This window comes from Chelonoidis abingdonii, chromosome 6, assembly GCF_003597395.2.
Source record: "Chelonoidis abingdonii isolate Lonesome George chromosome 6, CheloAbing_2.0, whole genome shotgun sequence".
NCBI classification, from domain to species: Eukaryota; Metazoa; Chordata; order Testudines; family Testudinidae; genus Chelonoidis; species Chelonoidis abingdonii.
This window is the reverse complement of record NC_133774.1, coordinates 75,992,673-76,011,046: the sequence shown is the minus strand read 5'-3', so window position 1 is coordinate 76,011,046 and position 18,374 is coordinate 75,992,673. Positions and strand designations below refer to the sequence as shown.

General features: G+C 40.1%; 1 pseudogene; it reads left to right on the top strand.

Annotated features, from left to right (window-relative positions):
• The first annotated feature begins 475 nt into the window (after window positions 1-475).
• On the top strand, window positions 476-1,198 carry LOC116836205 (N-acyl-aromatic-L-amino acid amidohydrolase (carboxylate-forming) pseudogene; annotated as a pseudogene).
• Window positions 1,199-18,374: the final 17,176 nt, after the last annotated feature.

Below are 18,374 nucleotides of genomic sequence, written 5' to 3'. Positions count from 1 at the left end.
AGGGCAACTTACGTAACATATACAATTACTCTAGCTGATTGATTATCCTGTATGTCCATATAGGCCATTGGCAAGGGAGATGGATGGGAACAGTCTCCCTGCCTGGGTTGGTGCAAGTGATTGTTGCTCTGGTCAGCGATAAGAGGGAGGGCTGTGTATGTGGATTGACAGGGTCTGGGGAATTTTCAGGTGGTTTGGCAACCTTTCCTAATTTTTTGCTTTTGTTTGGTTATTGATTATGCTGCCTGTAGCCTGCCCTGTGCAGTGACAGTGGAATACTGTGCTTCAGTGGTTACGTTTCTTCAAGGGTCTCTATGAAGTGACCTAGAAGGTTGAGTGACATTGCCCGAAGTGGCAATCTGGCAGCTGGGAGGGATAGCTCAGTGCTTTGAGCAATGGCTTGCTAAACCCAGGGTTGTGAGTTTAATCCCTGAGGGGGCTGTTTAGGGATCTGAGCTGCAGGGGAGAGACAGGGATGCACTGCTCCAGGGCCAGGAAAGTGGGGAGAGAGGCAGAGGACGAGCCCTATGAGGTGGTCCTGGCTCGTGAAATCAACCAGACCTACGGCCCCAAGGGCTCAGCCCAGGCCTTTGACTTCATGTTCGACCTGCACAACACCACGGCCAACATGTGCACTTGCCTCATCGTGGACTCAGGAGAGCCTGCTGCCATGCACGTTCGCCACTACATCCAGATGCACTACACACAGAGCCCCTGTCCTATCTACCTGTACATGTTGCCAGGCGAGGAGATTTACTCCATCAACTCGGTGGCCAAAGTTGGGATAGAGCTGGAGTTGGGGCAACAGCCTCATCAGGTGGTGAGATCTGACCTGTTCACTCAGATGAGAGACCTCATAGCTTGCGCATTGGACTTCATTGAACTCTTTAAGAAGGGCACAGCATTCCCTGCCTTTGAGATTGAAGTGTACAAGATCACCGGGCGCATGGACTATCCCTGCTACCCCAATGGGGAGATCTCAGCCATGGTGCATCCCAAGCTGCAGGATAAGGATTTCCTCCCCTTGAACCCCAGGGACCCAATCTTCCAGACCTTCAGCGGGGAGGAGATCCTGTACTAGGGAAACACCACTATCTATCTGGCCTTCATCAACGAGGCTGCCTGCTATGAGAAGAAGGTAGCCTTTGCCAAGATGGAGAAGCACATGTTCTCCATCCCCCGCCTGCAGAGAGAATGAGCATGGGGCCAGGTGGGCCATGGGCTAAGAGGGAATAAACAGACTGAATGGGAAAAAAAAAATGGGTCCTGCTTTGAGCAGGGGGTTGGACTAGATGACCCCCTGAGGTCCCTTCCAACCCTGACATTCTATGATTCTAAAGCATTGAACTAGTTCAGGATTGGGAGACAGGCTTATGTACCATGATCATTAGGGCATGGGGAAAAAAAGCAAGAAAAAGACTAACATTCAGAAATAGGCCACGTAGTCACTACAGCTCAAGTGTGAACTATGGAGCACTACGCTGAATACTCACAGTGACCTGTTTGTGAACAAAGCAGAGAATAAAAAAGATAATTGAGTAAATTCAAATAGCAAATAAATCTGAGGAAATTGCACCTGCTTATAAACATTTTGTAAACTGAAAAGGAAGGTAAAATCTAGGGCTAGTTAAAATTTTCCATTGAAAAATGGGGTTTCAACTAAACATACATTTTTGTTATAAGTGTGTGTGTGTTCTGCATTTCTTCAAGTTTTTGTTGAAAAAATTTCAGCCAAAAATCAAAACATTTAGATTTTTCATAGAATACTTTATCAAGTAAACGTACAAATTTTCCGTGAAGAACCAAATATTTCTGAGTAGCCCTAGTACATTTATCAAGTGAATTATTCACAAACCTCTCTAGGAAACATTTGTTTTATTTCCTGCTGGCTTCATCTGAGACCACATTGCGAGACTCAGACCCTATTATGAGTTACACACCTTCAATTCTTTCTGTATAATTAAAGCTAAGATGTAATCACAAGTATTCTTAGTAAAAGTCATGGACAGGTCAGGGGCAAGAAACAAAAAATCACGGGACTGTGACCTGTCCATGACTTGTTCCATAAATACTCCTGATTGAATCTTGGGGGGGGGGTGCTGTAATGGGGGCACTGTGGGGTGATGGAGTCCCTGGTACCGGCTGCCGGGGGAGTGCCACTGCTGGGGGAGGTCGGGGGGGGCAGTCCCATTGCCACCGAGGGGGAGCCCCAAGAGGGGCCATTGCTGCTCCTGCCACTGCTGGGGGTGGTGGTGGGGAGACACAAAGGGAGCCGTACCCACCTCTAGGGGGAGTTCTGGGGGTGGGGCGCTGGTGCGCCCGCCACTGACCAGGGGCAGGGGGAATCCAGGACCAGACTCTGCTCTGGGATTACTGCTTGGAGCCACCGAGCTGTGGCTGCTCCCACCACCACCCAGGCTGCTGCTCATGTGGTCCCCAGGGGCCAGCCACATCAGCCACTGAGGAAGTCACAGATGTCGCAGAAGTCACAGATTCTGTGACTTCCGCAGCCTCCATGACAAACATGGAGCCGTATGTGTAATATACGGTCTGTAAGACCGTATCCATCTTGTAATAGAGGAGATACTTAGTAAGAAATTCAGCAAAATGTTTTTGCAAGATTTCCAAAATCTTTTTTCACTGGGGCAGGAATAACTATAAGAACATGCTACAGTTTCTGATCTCAGCAAGAGCCAGGATATGCCAGGGCAAATGATGGTGAAACAAAGTTGTGTTCGAATCATTCTGAGCTTGCAGAAAAAAATGGTTTGAGTTTTATTCAGAGACTTGGATTGTAGGATTAGATCCTTGTTTTATGTGATCTGACTTGCCCATCTCTCTTATTAGTTATTTTTCAATGTTTACCATAGGTGAATGCACGATAAATGAGAAAAAAACTGGATTTTACATATTAAATTTATATATCAGCTTGCAATACTGCAAAGGATTGTGGGTGATGCAAAAGAGAGTCCCTGATTTCTTCTGGTAATATGACTGCTGCCTTAGCTCAGCTAAATAGAACAATCCTTCATTGACTGATCTAATGAGCCTTTTTCCATCTCTAGCTTTTATGAACTGGCAGGGCACTGAATTGGGGAAGGGTGGAGACTCAGGTGCTTTATCCCACTTCTGGCTTCTCTGTGCAGTCTGAAATATGAATTGATATACACTAATCCATACTCTTTTAATGAGGTGTGTCAGCATCTGTTGGCACAGGTGTGTACACAAAAATGTCATTACTGGACTTCATCCAGAAGTTATGAATCAAAGCTCTCAAGTGATGTTAAACTGATGGCCTTCAAAAAATACAGCTTCATAATTTACTGGTTGAGAATACAATATTATATTACTGTAACAGTGTCAGATGAAATAATGTATGTTTTCCTTTCTAGAAATTCCAATGTGAATACAAAAAAACCCCCAAACCCTAATACTTTAATTTTATTTGGTGTGATTGGATGGAAGGAAATAGGGTTTAAAATACTCTGGGTACTAAAAGCATAGTTTAAGAAAAAGGATTAGAGCTGAGAGAAAAGAAATATATATCTATTCAGCTCCCTTACAGGGGGTGCTTGTTTTTCAGAGATCAGTCCTGGTGTTTGAGCTAAAAGAGTGGATGAAATTGTAAATTCAAGATAGATTAAATGAACTGGCATATGTTCTAAATGTTTGCTACAGGATAAGAGGGTCACTGTAGACTATATATGTGCAATGCAGCAGCATAGAATTGGGTTTCTTTTTTTATTCAGTTTTAAGATAAACCCTCATGACCACAAGACAAGTGAGTGATCTGGTAAAATAAAATAAAGGAGGTGATATATTTGTTATCATAAAATGTAAAAACAATACAATAATAGAGTACTATTATTGGGGGTATAATAGTGCTAGAATAAATTCAGCACTATTATACCCCCAATGACATCAGTGGAGTTGCAGAGTATTTGCTCTGTTTTTTATTTTATACAAACATCTTGAACAGAGGCAAAAACAGTGGGAGTCTATTGAGGTTCATATTTTTGTTTTGTTTTTTTCAAAAAGTTCCTGTGGGCTTGATCTTGCTAAGCAGTTTGGCCATGATCCAACAAAGAACTTAAGCATGTCATCAGCTTTATGCTTATGAGTAATTCTGTTGCTTGCACGTGCAGCATCTTGAAGTTTCAAGTCCTAAATATGTCCTGGGAAAAATTCTCAGCAAGTATAAATCAGCATAATGTCATTGACTTCAGGGGAGCTAAATAGTTTATACTAGCTGAGGATCTGTCCCAAAAGATAGTTAGGAGACATCCCCCCCCCCCAAACCTTCACAACAGCCAAGTGATAGTTATTCAAAATATTAATGAATAGCTGCAAGAAAATGCATTGTATTACTAGACACCATTAAAGAAAGCCCTTGAATTGAGACTGGTTTAAGAAAATATAAGAAATTGAATCAGTGGAATGAATCACAACTAAGTTTGAAATTCTCAAGAACTGTTTGTGGACTACTAGGTTCTAGTCAATACTTCACAACATATAAATTACAAGGACAATTAGCAATAGGCCAGAAATTTAAAAATCACATCTATACTGAACCCAATGAGCATGTCCTCTTATTATCCGTGTATTGATACCTATCCATATAATAATACCACACTGAACACACACTCTCTCACTCATATGCCCTACAAAAATCATGCTTTTCTACTGATCTATCACATTACAACAAGCAATTTTTTCTATGCATCTACCTGTAAGTGTCTGTTAAAATACAAATTATTTTAAATATATAAGTTACTACATGACATTTTAATAAAGAAATATGGATCCTTAGGTAGGTGTGAATGGGGACTTACTGGCATTTCACTACTGTCATACACAAGATTTATAAGGTTGTATACACATATACCCTTATATAAAGAACCATTTGAAGTATTAACATGCCAAATAATGTGTTTGACCAGAGCTTTTACTCAGTGACTTCAAAACTGAAATGCCTTTTTCAGATGACAAGAACTTCACTGAAGCAAGGTCACAGACCAGAGCATTTTTACTGTTTGTAAATGCCTGAAATATAGGGGGTTCTATGTTAAGCCTTGTGAGACCCAGAGGCACAAAAAGAGTCAGAGCATTTCCAGTTCCTTGTAATTGTTCATCTACAGAGTGAACTTCATTCCAAGGTTTAGATCACATGAATGGATTTAAACCATGTGCATAAAAAAAACTGGAAATAAAACAAAAACTCTGTTTTATATAAGAGAAAATGCTGAGGTAATATATTTTATTGGACCAGCTTCTGTTGGTGAGAGAGACATGGTTTCAAGGTCTTTTTCTCTATTAAAGTGAGAGTGTGTGTGTTTATTAACAGTTTTCTGGCTATTAAAAACATTAAGAAGAACAAAAAGTAAAATATGCTTAATTTCTTTTTATTTGTTTTAAGTAAACAGATTTACTAGATTGTTACTTTAAGAACGGTGCTGAAAAAGCTGCACTAACCGAGGAATACAACTCTTGGGAGCATTGTGCCTCAGACATCCATCTGAGTTACAGTTCTTCCTCTTGTTGCTCATGGGAGTTAGTAATTTACTGCTAGCTTATTCTAACACCAGATCACTGCCCCATCCATGCTGCCTTGAATGTTTTAGCCAGAAAGTAAAGGTGCAGCTAAGTCTCCATCCATTCCAACACCTCCCACTTCTTGCCTTCATACTCTAGAGAAGGATCACACAGGCAAGCATCCCAACTTCCTCTTATATTGCCTAAATTGAGATCCAGTTCATATGGATGGGGCATAAATATGGGTTGTTAGTTCCTGGCGTGAGCATCTGTTCCAAGTCACAATCTAGTTTTTATTAGTCTGAAATAGTAATAGCATATCATCTGGGCTCCTCTTACACTCTGTCCATGAGAGGTATCAACTTGTGAGTGGTATGGCTGAAAGAGTCAGCTCTGAACAGATCTATGAGATCAGGACCATGAACACAACAATAATAATCACTGAAGTGCTTCAGAATGATTTACAATGTGCTCATCCCCAGCAGCTTCCATTCCGTTAATTACCATGTCTCCAATATTGCTCTAATATTCAAAAAACAATTGTTACTGACTTTAAGAAGCTAGTTCATATGATTAATAGAATTCCTTAGTACTTTATTTTTGTATTTCTCCTCTTCAGCTGGTCCTTCTCTTAGTACTCTACTTGCTTCAGCTGCTTGAGTGGGACTAGTCCATTCAGAAGGAAAGAAGGAAAAACAAATACATAAAACTTAAAAATAGTGTATTTTGGATCAAATTCATCCCTGTGGCAAAGGAGTGCAGAGGGATATTATATAAGAATCTAGACACACACATCAGTTTACATAGATGGGAAACTGAGCCAAGAGATTCAAGTAATTCACCCCAAATCACAGACTACAAGTGGCCAAGCTGAATGTAATTCAGGTCTCTGGACTTTCTCTCATCCAGTTGATTATGATGCAGCATGTCTTTTTCCTTCTGAAAACCTTATGTAGGACAGAGGCAAAGCTTACCATCTAGTATAACACTGGCTCAAAGGACTATTCACTTCAGGCCTGATCCAAAACCCATTCAAGTCAATGGGAGTCTTCCATTGACTTCAGTGGATTTTTATTCAGGCCATTTGTCATTATGCATACAGTGTGCCTTTCCTTTATTTCCAAGTTATTCAATGTAATCCTAGATATGTTGCTGCTGTCACAATGTTTTAAATGAAGATGATTACAGTATAGGATTAACTCCTTTGGTAGACATGTGGGTAGTAATCCTGCCACCTACAACTTTTTTTAAGATTGAGGCATTTGAGTTCAGCAATTTCATGTGAACACTAGCATGATACTTTTTGCAGAATTATCAGTACTGGCTCTGTATTCCTAATGTAGCCAGTTGTTCTCTTGAATCTATCGGACTTTCAAAACTAGACGTGAGTAGAGTGCTGAAGTCTGACTTCACTGATCACAGCTGGTATTAATCTTGCAAAAATAAGCACAATCTCAAAAGGCTTTATTTGAATTATGTATAAAGATCTAATTCACATTTCTTGGCAAACCATGAACAATATTTAATCCTATGTAGTTAAGTACGTTCAAAAGCAGCGAAGGCCAAACATCACCTTTTTGTCATGATTAGACTTCTGAGTGCCAAGGGAAATTACTCCAATAGCCCATGTTGAGCAGCACCAAAAGCTTTTCAGTGTACTCGAGACACAGAACAACTTCAAGGGTAAGTAGTATTGGCATCTGTTTCATTCAGTGTAACCTATGAACTGGGAGTTTAAAAATTTAGGGCATGAATTCAACAAAAATCTAAGTCTATGATAAGCACAAAAATGTCAAGAGAGGGAAAGGTTTTGTTTTGTAACCTTGGGACCAGCACAGTTCTGATTCCGCCATATTATTACACAATCTGTTCCTCATGTGGGGAAAATATTTACTCTGGCTAGGTCCTCTCACAAGGGCTTATTGCAAAGGAAACAATGCTTGGCAGGAAAGTATTTCTTACTGCTTTGCTCCGTTAAAAGAGTTCTCATTTTTTGGCTTCTCTTTTTAGCACACAGTGCAGTCAATTAGTGTGTCAGTTAATTGCTTAAACATACTACAATAAAATTTTACTATGATTGATTCATAAAAATGATACAATCCCCTGTTTATATTAGTGTTTTCAGGAAGTAATAAATTAAATCTCATAGATCAAATCAAAGAATGCTAACATTTTCACATTTAGAATGATCACATAGGGGTGATAAACATCTTTGTTTTATTTTAGCCAATAATACCTCAGTAGTAGTCTTTATTTGAAGATTTTTGATTTTTATGTATGTAAGCAGTTTCTTTGGGATTTTATACCCTATGTGGAAAGAATTCTATTAACTTTTATTCCATGAAAAAGAACACCTATATGATTACAGCTGACAGTATGAAAGTCTGTTCTAGTTCACTGCAGGTCATTGAGCCTATACATGATACTACTGACTGAGTTATAAAAGAAATTTGGCTAGTAAGTGACAAGTAACAGATTCCTGGGAAGCAGAAACCTCTGTGCACATCAATGTAAAAAGCAGCTGTAGGCAGCTTGGCACTCTAATGGCAAGTGGAACATGCAAGAAACATCATCTATGAATGTACCTGTTGCTATACAATTCTCCTTTTCACCAGAGAGAAGGAGGAAAATATGGTAAGAAAGATAATTTTTAGCATTAACAAACAGTGCAATAGATAAAGTAGCAATGAAACTTACATATTAAGTTACTAAGCATTTTTTCATCTTGTTACATCATAAGTTCCTGGAGGATAGGTCTACCAAAGGCAATTAGCCATGATGGTCTGGGATGCAACCCTGTCTTCTGGGTGTCCCTAGCCTCTGACTGTCAGAAGCTAGAGGTGGATGACAGGGAATAAATTACTTGATAACTGCCCTGTTTTGCTTATTCCCTCCAAAGCTCTAGGAACTATTGGAAGACTGAATACTGAGCTAGATGGATCATGGTCTGACCCCGTATGACTGTTCTTATGTTGTTTTCAGTATATGTGCTTTTCCACAATTTTACTGTATATTCTGTAGGATGACAAACATTATGGCTCTGATCCAAACCCCATTCAAGTCAGTGATGGTTTTGATAGTCTTTGGTTTCAGTAAATTGTTTTGGCAAAAGAAAAAATATAACTAGGGCTCTAGCTGCCTTAATTGACAAAACAGATCAAATAGCCAAACATCTAGGGGGAAATACAGGCAAATAGTAGAGTTGGTCAGAAAGTCCTGGCAAAAAATGCTCATTTCAGAAAAAACAACATTCCCTGCAGGAAGAGATTGCTAATTTCTAGCTTGTTCTAGAAAAATAGTCATGGGGGATATCACAGGTATTGCATCTCCATGAGAAGCAACATTAAGGAAGCACTGTCACAGCTACCAGCTTTCATTGAGACTTTTGTTTGAGTAAAAAATGCATAATTAATTAATATTCTGTACTGCACTACAGAGTATTAATAGATTACTATGGCAAACTGTGAGGTGATAGATTATGAGTGGAGGATGTTTCTTCCTTCATTTCTAGAAATAGGTATATTGAATACCTTTTATTCTTTAGAACTAACTGAAACCTTAATGACAAAGTTAAGTGTGACTTTGAAGACCTATCAGCTTTGAATTCTCATGCTGCTGCTCCAATTAAAGATGGTAATTTACTAAATAAGTCTTACTCTCCAATTACAAAATCACAAGTTTTTGACCTACAACTTTTTCCTCTTCATTTGCATATATGCATATTTTAAAATGGAGATCTCAATCAATTCATTGAGAGAATCAGAGAGTTACACCTCTTCACAAAAAGAGAGAAAAACCAATAAAACTAGAAAAGTAAATTTATAATCCTGTTAACTATACTATTATTAATTAAGGTGGCAGTTTAGTGGTTTTGAAAAGTTAATGTTACAATCCATGCATGTAAAGCATTGGAAAACATTTCACCATTGTTGCTTATAAGCACAAAAATTTCACTTTTTTCATCTGGAATTATTTTTAGAGGTTCCCCATAACAGAAAAAATATTGGGTTTTTTTGTTCAAAATCTTTGTGCTCATGTACCACAGTGGTTGTGAAGTTGAAGTGCAACTTGCTGTGTATAGATAAATACAAATAGAAAGAGTGTTTACATCATGGCATCAAACTCAGCTTGAACTATTATCAAAGGATATCCGTATGCTTAATTTTGACCAAACCTAAATTAGAATTACTGAGCTGTCTATTTGCCAAAATAGAGTCCTTAATTATGATTAAATGAAATGGGTAGATTATTTTGTTTTGAGTAAAATCTTTAGTAGTATACATATAGAATCATTAGGAAGTTTGAGGTTTCTAAACTAGAGATTCTTTTTCTTGTACTTTTGCAAAGAGTATCATCTGTTTTTTTTCATACTTCATTGCTTCAAAAATGTATTATGATACTGATTCAGTAAGATGATTAAACTTATACCTAACATTATTGCTTTTATCAAAACCAACTCACTATCTCTAAAACATATTGAGTACAGTGGAATGAAAATCAGATTTGTGTCCTATTGGAAATTCCAACATTTCAAAATTTTGTTTTTCCCTGAGTCAAGACAAAAACTTCAAAGTATCTACACTTTTCACAGGTCAAAAAGCTCTAAAAAATTTGATTTGGCAATGTGGGAATATTTTATTTCAATGTTTTTTAAAGTAAAACAAAATATTCTAACATTCATGATTTTGATTTAGTTAGTTGAATAGAATCAAAATGTTTAATTTTGAGTCAGTTTGATGTTAAATTACATCTGCCTAAGGATGCCATGATACCGCATGGGTGTTGTAGTTCTGGTGCCTCATGTCACTATTTTTCGCTATGGGCCAGACAATATCTCCCACAATGAACTCAGTGTCTATAGACATGATACACTACATCTCAATTTTCTGGCTGGGAAATGGAAAAATATTGGCAAAAGAAAAATTTTCATGTAGAAAATTTTGATTTTTCACAAACTGTGTTTTTTGTCAAAAATTATTTTGATGGAAAATTCCAAACCTGTTCTAATGCTGATATACGAACAATGGCCAGTACCAGTGATACCAACAGGGTAGAAAGAAGCAACAGGTATTTTTGTAGCTGAACTTCAACAAAATCCACCATCAAAAAAGGGAAGTAGATTAAATATGGAGATTGTCTCAAAGCTAGTCTACACTAGCATGCTACATTGGCACAGCTGCACTGATGCTTCTGTGCCACTGTAGCATGTTCAGTGAAGAGATGATATGCCAATGGGAGAGTACTCTCCTGTTGGGATAATTACTTCACCTCAATGAGAGGTGAAAGCTATGTAGGTAGGAGAGCGTCTGTAACTTGTGTTGCTCAGACGCATGGCTTGTTCACACCTCAGAGTGACATAAGTTACGTCGACTTAAGCAGTAGTATAGACAAGCCCTCAGGTATGGGCTCAACAAGGGCCCTGAGAAAGAATGATGAGCATGATTTAATTCATCTCCTGTTTGCTGTGGACCCTTCAGCCACTCTAGTGCATACACAGTACAGAAAACATCAGCGACTGAATATGTCCACTAATACACAGAAGGAGTATCAAGAAGTAAAGGGCAGTTTGGACACATTGAAACTTTGCTTTATATGATGATATTTGGAACCATCATTGCTTTTAGCCTATTCAAGTATGAGTGTAGACACAAGAAGGCTAGAGAGCAAAGAATGACACTCATACCCAGCCTGAATATTGAAAGAATTATTTTGAGTCAGTTTGACATTAAGCTCTATCTGCCTCAGGATGCCATAGTACCCCATAGGAGTTGTAGTTCTGGTGCCTTATTTCACTAATCTTCACTCTGGGCCAGATCATGTCTCCCATGATTAACTCGGTTTCTTGAGACTCACATGATATATCAAATTTTTCATTTTGATGGAAGATTCCCAACCTGTTCTAATATTGATATACAAACAGCGGCCAGTACCAGTGATGCCAACAGGGTAGAAACAAGTAACAAGTATTTTTGTCGCATTCCTTGGTGCCAGTTCTTGATGCTAGCCTGACCTGCTTTAGCAAGTCACTACACTCGCCACCCTCAGGTCACTGGCAAAATTAGTAGTCTGGATTAACACTAGAGGCTGGGAACAAAAGTAGGGGAAAAACAAGCAAAGAGGGAAGGGAAAGCTGAAGAAAGGGATAAAAAAGGGAGAGAGATGATGAAGAAAGGCAGAGGAACGGAATACCGTGGAGTGGGGAAGACCACTTTTCATACTGTCAAGGTTCATTTCTCTAATTACTAACCAGACATTGGCTACATTCTTAGACTACTCTCCTCCCTCAGCTGGTCCCTCACACATTCCATTCTTTCTCAACAGAACTCATTTTACATTTTCTCTCAAAACTATGTGTTATAGGTTTGACTCAAAGCCCAAGTGAAATAAATTGGGTCTTTCCATTGACTTCAATAAATGTTGGATCTGGGTTATTTGGGGGAAGGAAGGGAGGACACACAAAGAAGAAATTGACAGTTTAGAAATTAAAAATGAAGCAAACATTAAAAGGTAGAATAGATTAATTAAAATATGTATTTTTTGGAGAGTAAGTAGGTCATGGTTATGTGAGTGAGTGCATAGGGAGTGCTCTGCTAAGGCTCTGTTTCAAAAACAAGAGTTTGCCAGGTTTTTTTTTTTTTTTTTTTTCTGTTAACACTGCAGGAAGAATGATCCAAGACTACATGAAGTGGCTACAGGGGATTGTTTTGTGTATTTGGAAATTGCTTGGGAAATGTTTGGAAAATCTTACTGTTTTCACAGTACGCCTGACTTTTCAGCTTGTCAGTTGAAGAGGTTTTTCCTTTTACCTCTTCCTGGATTATATATTAACAAATAGTACTCAAGAAATGTTGCTAGGTGAGGGACTTGTTGTTTTCCTATTAGGATGGGAGAGATAAGGGACCAAAGCGAAGTCATAGGGGCTCTCCTGTCTCTATACACTTCCAAAGCACTGTACAAAGTTAGGAGTCTAGAGGATCCATTTGGACTCAATCCTCAGTCCCATTCACAGCTCTGGAAAGTATAAAAATAGTGTTGTGCCAATAACTGACAGGTATGAAAATTAGAGTGGCTGCCATGAAGCAGTAGGCAATATACAATGTCGATCCTGCACTATCAGCTTTAACTAACAGTGATAGGGAGGAGAGTGTTGATCAAAGAGAGCAATGTTTTAGCCTGATGGAGTTTTCAAAGAACATAGCCTGACAGTGGCAGAGTGGTTACCTACATAGTGGTGGTTCTCTACTCAGGTGAAAGAAAGCGATAAAAAGAAGGAGGAAAAGATACAATACAGGAATGAATCAGAGCTTTTGTGTGGAATGTTGGGAACTCATTGTGCTTCATTGTTCAAAATGGAAATGGTGTTTTGCTTATCACCTTGGCCCCAGGCTCCCTTTTGCACACAGACTGCTGTCAGATGAAAAGCAGAGTGAACTCCAGCAAATTCATAATGGAGCTGTTCCAAAGCCCATTAAAGACAATGACCGCGCCATTAAGGGGTGGGGGATTGTCTGGCTTGCTGGAAAAAGTGCATGCGAGAACCAGGGAATGGCTTTCTGCTGCAGCTGAAGACCAGGTGAGCATGGGGACTCTGACCTATCCTTCCCCCAGGTAACCAGAAGATAGGCAGGAGGGTGTGGGAAGGACTACATACCTCCATGCTGGTACAGGAAAAGCTTTCTTTTACCTGGATCAGACAGAGCAGCACCCACCCTCCCAACCATGGAAGTGGTGAAATACAGGAACTGCTGTGGGCAGTAGTCATTCCTTTCATGGGGGACTGGGAAGGCATTTTCCCTGCCTGCCAGACTGGCCAAGGCAAAGTGGTTTTTGTTTGTTTTGTTTTGTTTTGTTTTTTTTACTTCCCCACAGTGGATCCAGGGGGACTTAACTGAGGAGAACTTGAAATGGGAGTTAAGGTAGGACGTAGCAGCTCAGACAGCTGACCACCAGACCAGAAAGAAGAGGTGGATGAGGCTTTTTACAGACAACTAGCAGAAGTCTGTAGATCACAGGCCCTGGTTCTCATGGGAGATTTCAATTATCCTGATATCTGCTGGGAGAGAAATACAGCAGTGCACAGGCAATCCAGGAAGTTTTTGAAGATCGCTGAGGACAACTTCCTGGTATAAATGCTGGGGGAACCAACGAGGGGCCTTGCGCCTCTCGACCTCCTGCTCACAAACAGAGAAGAGTTGATCGGGGAAGTTGATGATCAGAGGCCTTGACCATATCTTGAATAATTCATGGCGAACAGGAAGGTCCCAGGGACTGGAAGAAAGCAAATATATGACTATCTTAGAAAGGGAAAAAGGAAGATCCGGAACTACAGACCAATGCAGTCCACCTTCATCCCTGAAATCATGGACAGGTGCGAAGGAATCCCCGTGAAACACTTAGAGGAAAACAAGGTATAAGAAGCAGTCAGCTAGGATTCACACAAGGTAATCATGCTGACCAACCTGATTGCTTCTATGATGATAATACGGACTTGTGGGATGGGGGCAAAGCTGTTGATGTTTATACCTGACTTAGTTAGTTTTGACACGGTTTTCCCACACATCTCATCAGCAAACATAAGGAAGATGGTTGGGGAATGGACTGTAGGGTATGAAACTGGTTGATCAACGGGCTCAGCGGGTAGGTTATCATGGCACACTCCTACATGGCACCCAGAACAAGGGTGTGCCCAGGGGTCTTGTCTTAGGGGCCCGTCTATTCAATGTGTCTTCATTAGATCTTGAGTGGGAAGCTTGCACATAAGTAAATTGCAGATTGACACCAGTTGGGGAGTGGTGGACACCTCGAGGGCAGGGATAGGATTCAGAGAACTTAGACAAATTGGAGAAGTGGCCACAAGAAACTCATGAAGTTCAACAGGACAAGTCAAATCTGCTAGGACAGAAAAAGCCCGATGCACTGCTACGCTGGACGTTTGGCAAAGTAGCAGTGCTGAAGAAAGGATTGGGGTTACGGTAGATGAATTGAACATGACATAGTGTGCTCTTGTAGCCAAAGCTATAGCAAATACTGGGCTGTATTAGTAGGAGTGTTGCAGGAGATCGAGGGATGTGATATCCCTCTATTCGGCACTGGGAGGCCGCATCTGGAATATTGTTCAGTTTTGGCGCCACAACTACAAAAGGATGAACAATGAGAGAGCCAGCGAAGGGCAACAAAAAGATTAGAGGACTGGAGCACATAGCTTATGAAGAGAGACTGAAGAATGGGCTTATTTAGCCTGCAGAAGAGAAGATAAGGGGGATTGATAGCAAACCTCAACTACTTGAAGGGATGCCACAAGAGGAGGGAGTAGTAGTTCCATGGGTGCGGAGGACAGAACAAGGAGCAATGGTTTGGAAGTCAGTTCGGAATCGAGGCTGGATAATTAGAAAAAACTTTTTGGAGGAATGGACTGTGAAGTGGATAGAAAACTGGTTGAATCAACGGGCTCAGCGGGTAGGTATCAATGGCACACTCTCTAGTTGGCAAACCAGTAACAAGTGGTGTGCCCCAGGGGTCTGTCTTAGGGCCCGTTCTATTCAATGTCTTCATTAATGATCTTGATGATGGGATAGCTTGCACATTAAGTAAATTTGCAGATGACACAAGTTGGGGGCAGTGGTGGACACGCTGAGAGGGCAGGGATAGGATTCAGGGAGACTTAGACAAATTGGAGAAGTGGGCCACAAGAAACCTCATGAAGTTCAACATGGACAAGTGCAAAGTCCTGCACTTAGGACAGAAAAACCCCTGCACTGCTACGGCTGGGGACTGTTTGGCTACAGTAGCAGTGCTGAAGAAAAGGATCTTGGGTTACGGTAGATGGAAAGTTGAACATGAGCCTACAGTGTGCTCTTGTAGCCAAAAAGGCTAATAGCATACTGGGCTGTATTAGTAGGAGTGTTGCCAGGAGATCGAGGGATGTGATTATTCCCTCTATTCGGCACTGGTGAGGCCGCATCTGGAATATTGTGTCCAGTTTTGGGGGCGCCACACTACAAAAAGGATGTGGAACAATTGGAGAGAGTCCAGCGAGGGGCAACAAAATGATTAGAGGACTGGAGCACATGACTTATGAAGAGAGACTGAAGGAACTGGGCTTATTTAGCCTGCAGAAGAGAAGACTAAGGGGGATTTGATAGCAACCTTCAACTACTTGAAGGGATGCTCCAAGAGGAGGGAGCTAGGCTGTTCTCAGTGGGTGACGGAGGACAGAACAAGGAGCAATGGTTTGAAGTTGCAGTTGCGGAAGTCGAGGCTGGATATTAGAAAAAACTTTCTGACTAGGAGAGTGGTGAAGTATTGGAATGGGTTACCTAGGGAGGTGGTAGAATCTCCATCTTTAGAGCTATTTAAAGTCCGGCTAGACCGCACCCTGGCTGGGATTATTTAGGGAAAATGGTCCTGCCTTTAGCAGGGGGTTGGACTAGATGACCTCATGAGGTCCCTTCCAACCTTTTGATTCTATGATTCTATGATTCTATGATTATGTAAATGGAGGGTGGATGTCTAGTATAGATACTCCCTAGGGAGGGGATACAGTGTTCAGATAAAATGGATTGGTAAAAGATTTAAAGTAGGTATTCTTTAAAGGAATGGAAATAGGGAGTTTGGGGCTCTTATGACTGGTATGACAGCGAGCCAACCCCCCTTATTTACATACACCCCTTCACTCTCATTTGAGGTGGGTGTGAGGTCACAGCAATGGGCTGGCTAGGGACCAGGATGGGTAAGGTGGAGGGCTGACAGAAGCCCCCAGGTAGATATGAAAATGATTTTGAAATTACCTGCACTGTACACTTTTATCTGCCAAATACTCCTAGACATTTAAGAATAAAGTTGGGACCTAATGAAACCACATCCAGTTTCTCCTGGCCTTCCAGAGTAGCAGACAATGACAGTTCTTCCACTGATGTCTTTAGGTTTCAGATCAGACCCAATGGTCACCCAGAAATAGCAAACTCTATAAAGGTTCAGACTGCAATTCTTTCTCTCTCTAAAAAAAACCCCACAACATATAATAGCCCACAACAAATGTGCAGTATCTCATAGGACCTCATAAATGCTTAATAATCACAAACAGTAATCCAATTTTTTTAACTGTTGGTACTTTGTGACCCATTCCCCATCCATGCATCATGTCTTACTAAAGCTTCCTAACAGATTAGACCCAACCCATAATCAAGGAGAAACTTTGGCTGATTATTTCCTTTCTTCTGTACTGTACGATTGTGAAAGCAACTTGAAAACAATAGATAGAACCAAAAAATAAAAAAATGTTTTTTCCAGACATGGCATCGGCAACTCAGCCAAGACGCTGTGGATTTAACACCCTTACGCTGGAATTTATTAGAATCAAAACAGATGTGATATTGTTATATCTCGCTAAACTCTGCATAATTTACTAGAATTGCAAAGTGGATTTTTTATGGGTATGACAATGCTAAATGCTTTGCAGATGGTCAGATAGCTGCACTGGAGAAACAGAAAACAATATTTATTTGGAGAATTTGATGGAAATATGGAGAATAATGTTTTATCTGTTTCTTTCTTACAGTCAAGAAGAGTGTAAGAGAGGATTTTATATATGTATATGCAGAGAGAGAGAGAGAGTCCAAACTGACTTAAGAAAAGACAAGTGAGTAAGACAAAAGAAGATAAAGACTTTGAAAAGTAATTTCTATAAGTGCAGCTCCAGCAGTCAGATTAATCTATTTTTCCCTTTTCCTGCCCCCCATTTTCTCCACGTGTTCCTCCACATCCCCTTCTAGGGCTCTGAAAGTTCCTTTTCTCTCCCTCTCTTCCCTCTCCACCCTTATTTAGACCACACTTCATCCCATGTTCAGTGGCCCACATCAGAGCCATCACCTTTCTGGCTGAGAGGGTACAGACAGGACCCCTTTGCAGTCTCTCAACTTCATTTCTCAGTCCGGTGTAAGTATTGTTACTAAGTTGTTCCTTCACCACAGTGAATGAATGTCCTACTACAGCACTTACAAGTACAGCTGGGTGAAATGTTTCTGCTGAAACTTTTTCTCTAACTAAAAATGCAGATTTGGTGACCATAAATTTCTTTTTTGTGAGATTGTTTCAGTCAAAAATAAACACACACAATATCTCCAAACCAGAACAACCCCCCACAAAACAACCCCCCACAAATCTGAACACTTTGATTTTTTTAAATGAAATGTTTCAATATTTCCATTCAAAATGATTTTTCTTTCTAAAATTTCCTTTAACTTTATAGAAACGCCCCCTACCAAAACAGTTTAAAATGATCAAAAGTAAAATGTTGCATTTAAAAAATATTGAAACAGAATGTTTTATTTGACTCAAATGATTTCTCCCTGATTTTTCCGAATTGCCAGCAAACTGAAAAACCTGTTACTCAAACAGGTCTACTAATAAGCCATTAACATCCTATGGAATGAGCTGTTTAAGTTATTATTATTCTTTTTTTAGACAGAAAGCAGGGTGCTAGGGATGAGAAATGGGAAACTTCGGAAAGAGGAATGAGAGGGTCTATGGGGAAAAATATATAACTGGAGGAGAAGTAAGATGTTTTGTTGTGATGGTAGTGGTGGATTATGTTTTCATTTTGCAGATTCAGTTGGTTTACAATCATGAATAGCAGGAATAAATAAACACTTTTAAAGGCCCATTGGGAGCGTGATCCTTTGTGTCATGCAAGTCACAGAAACAGGTACTGTAATTTTACCAGTAAGTTTCATTCTGAATAAAGGAGGAGTATCAACCTAAGAAAAAACTCTTCTTTAAACGCTGTTCTTCTTGGAAGTATTTTGGAGTCTCCCACTAAAGAGTGTTACACATATTGCTGATTT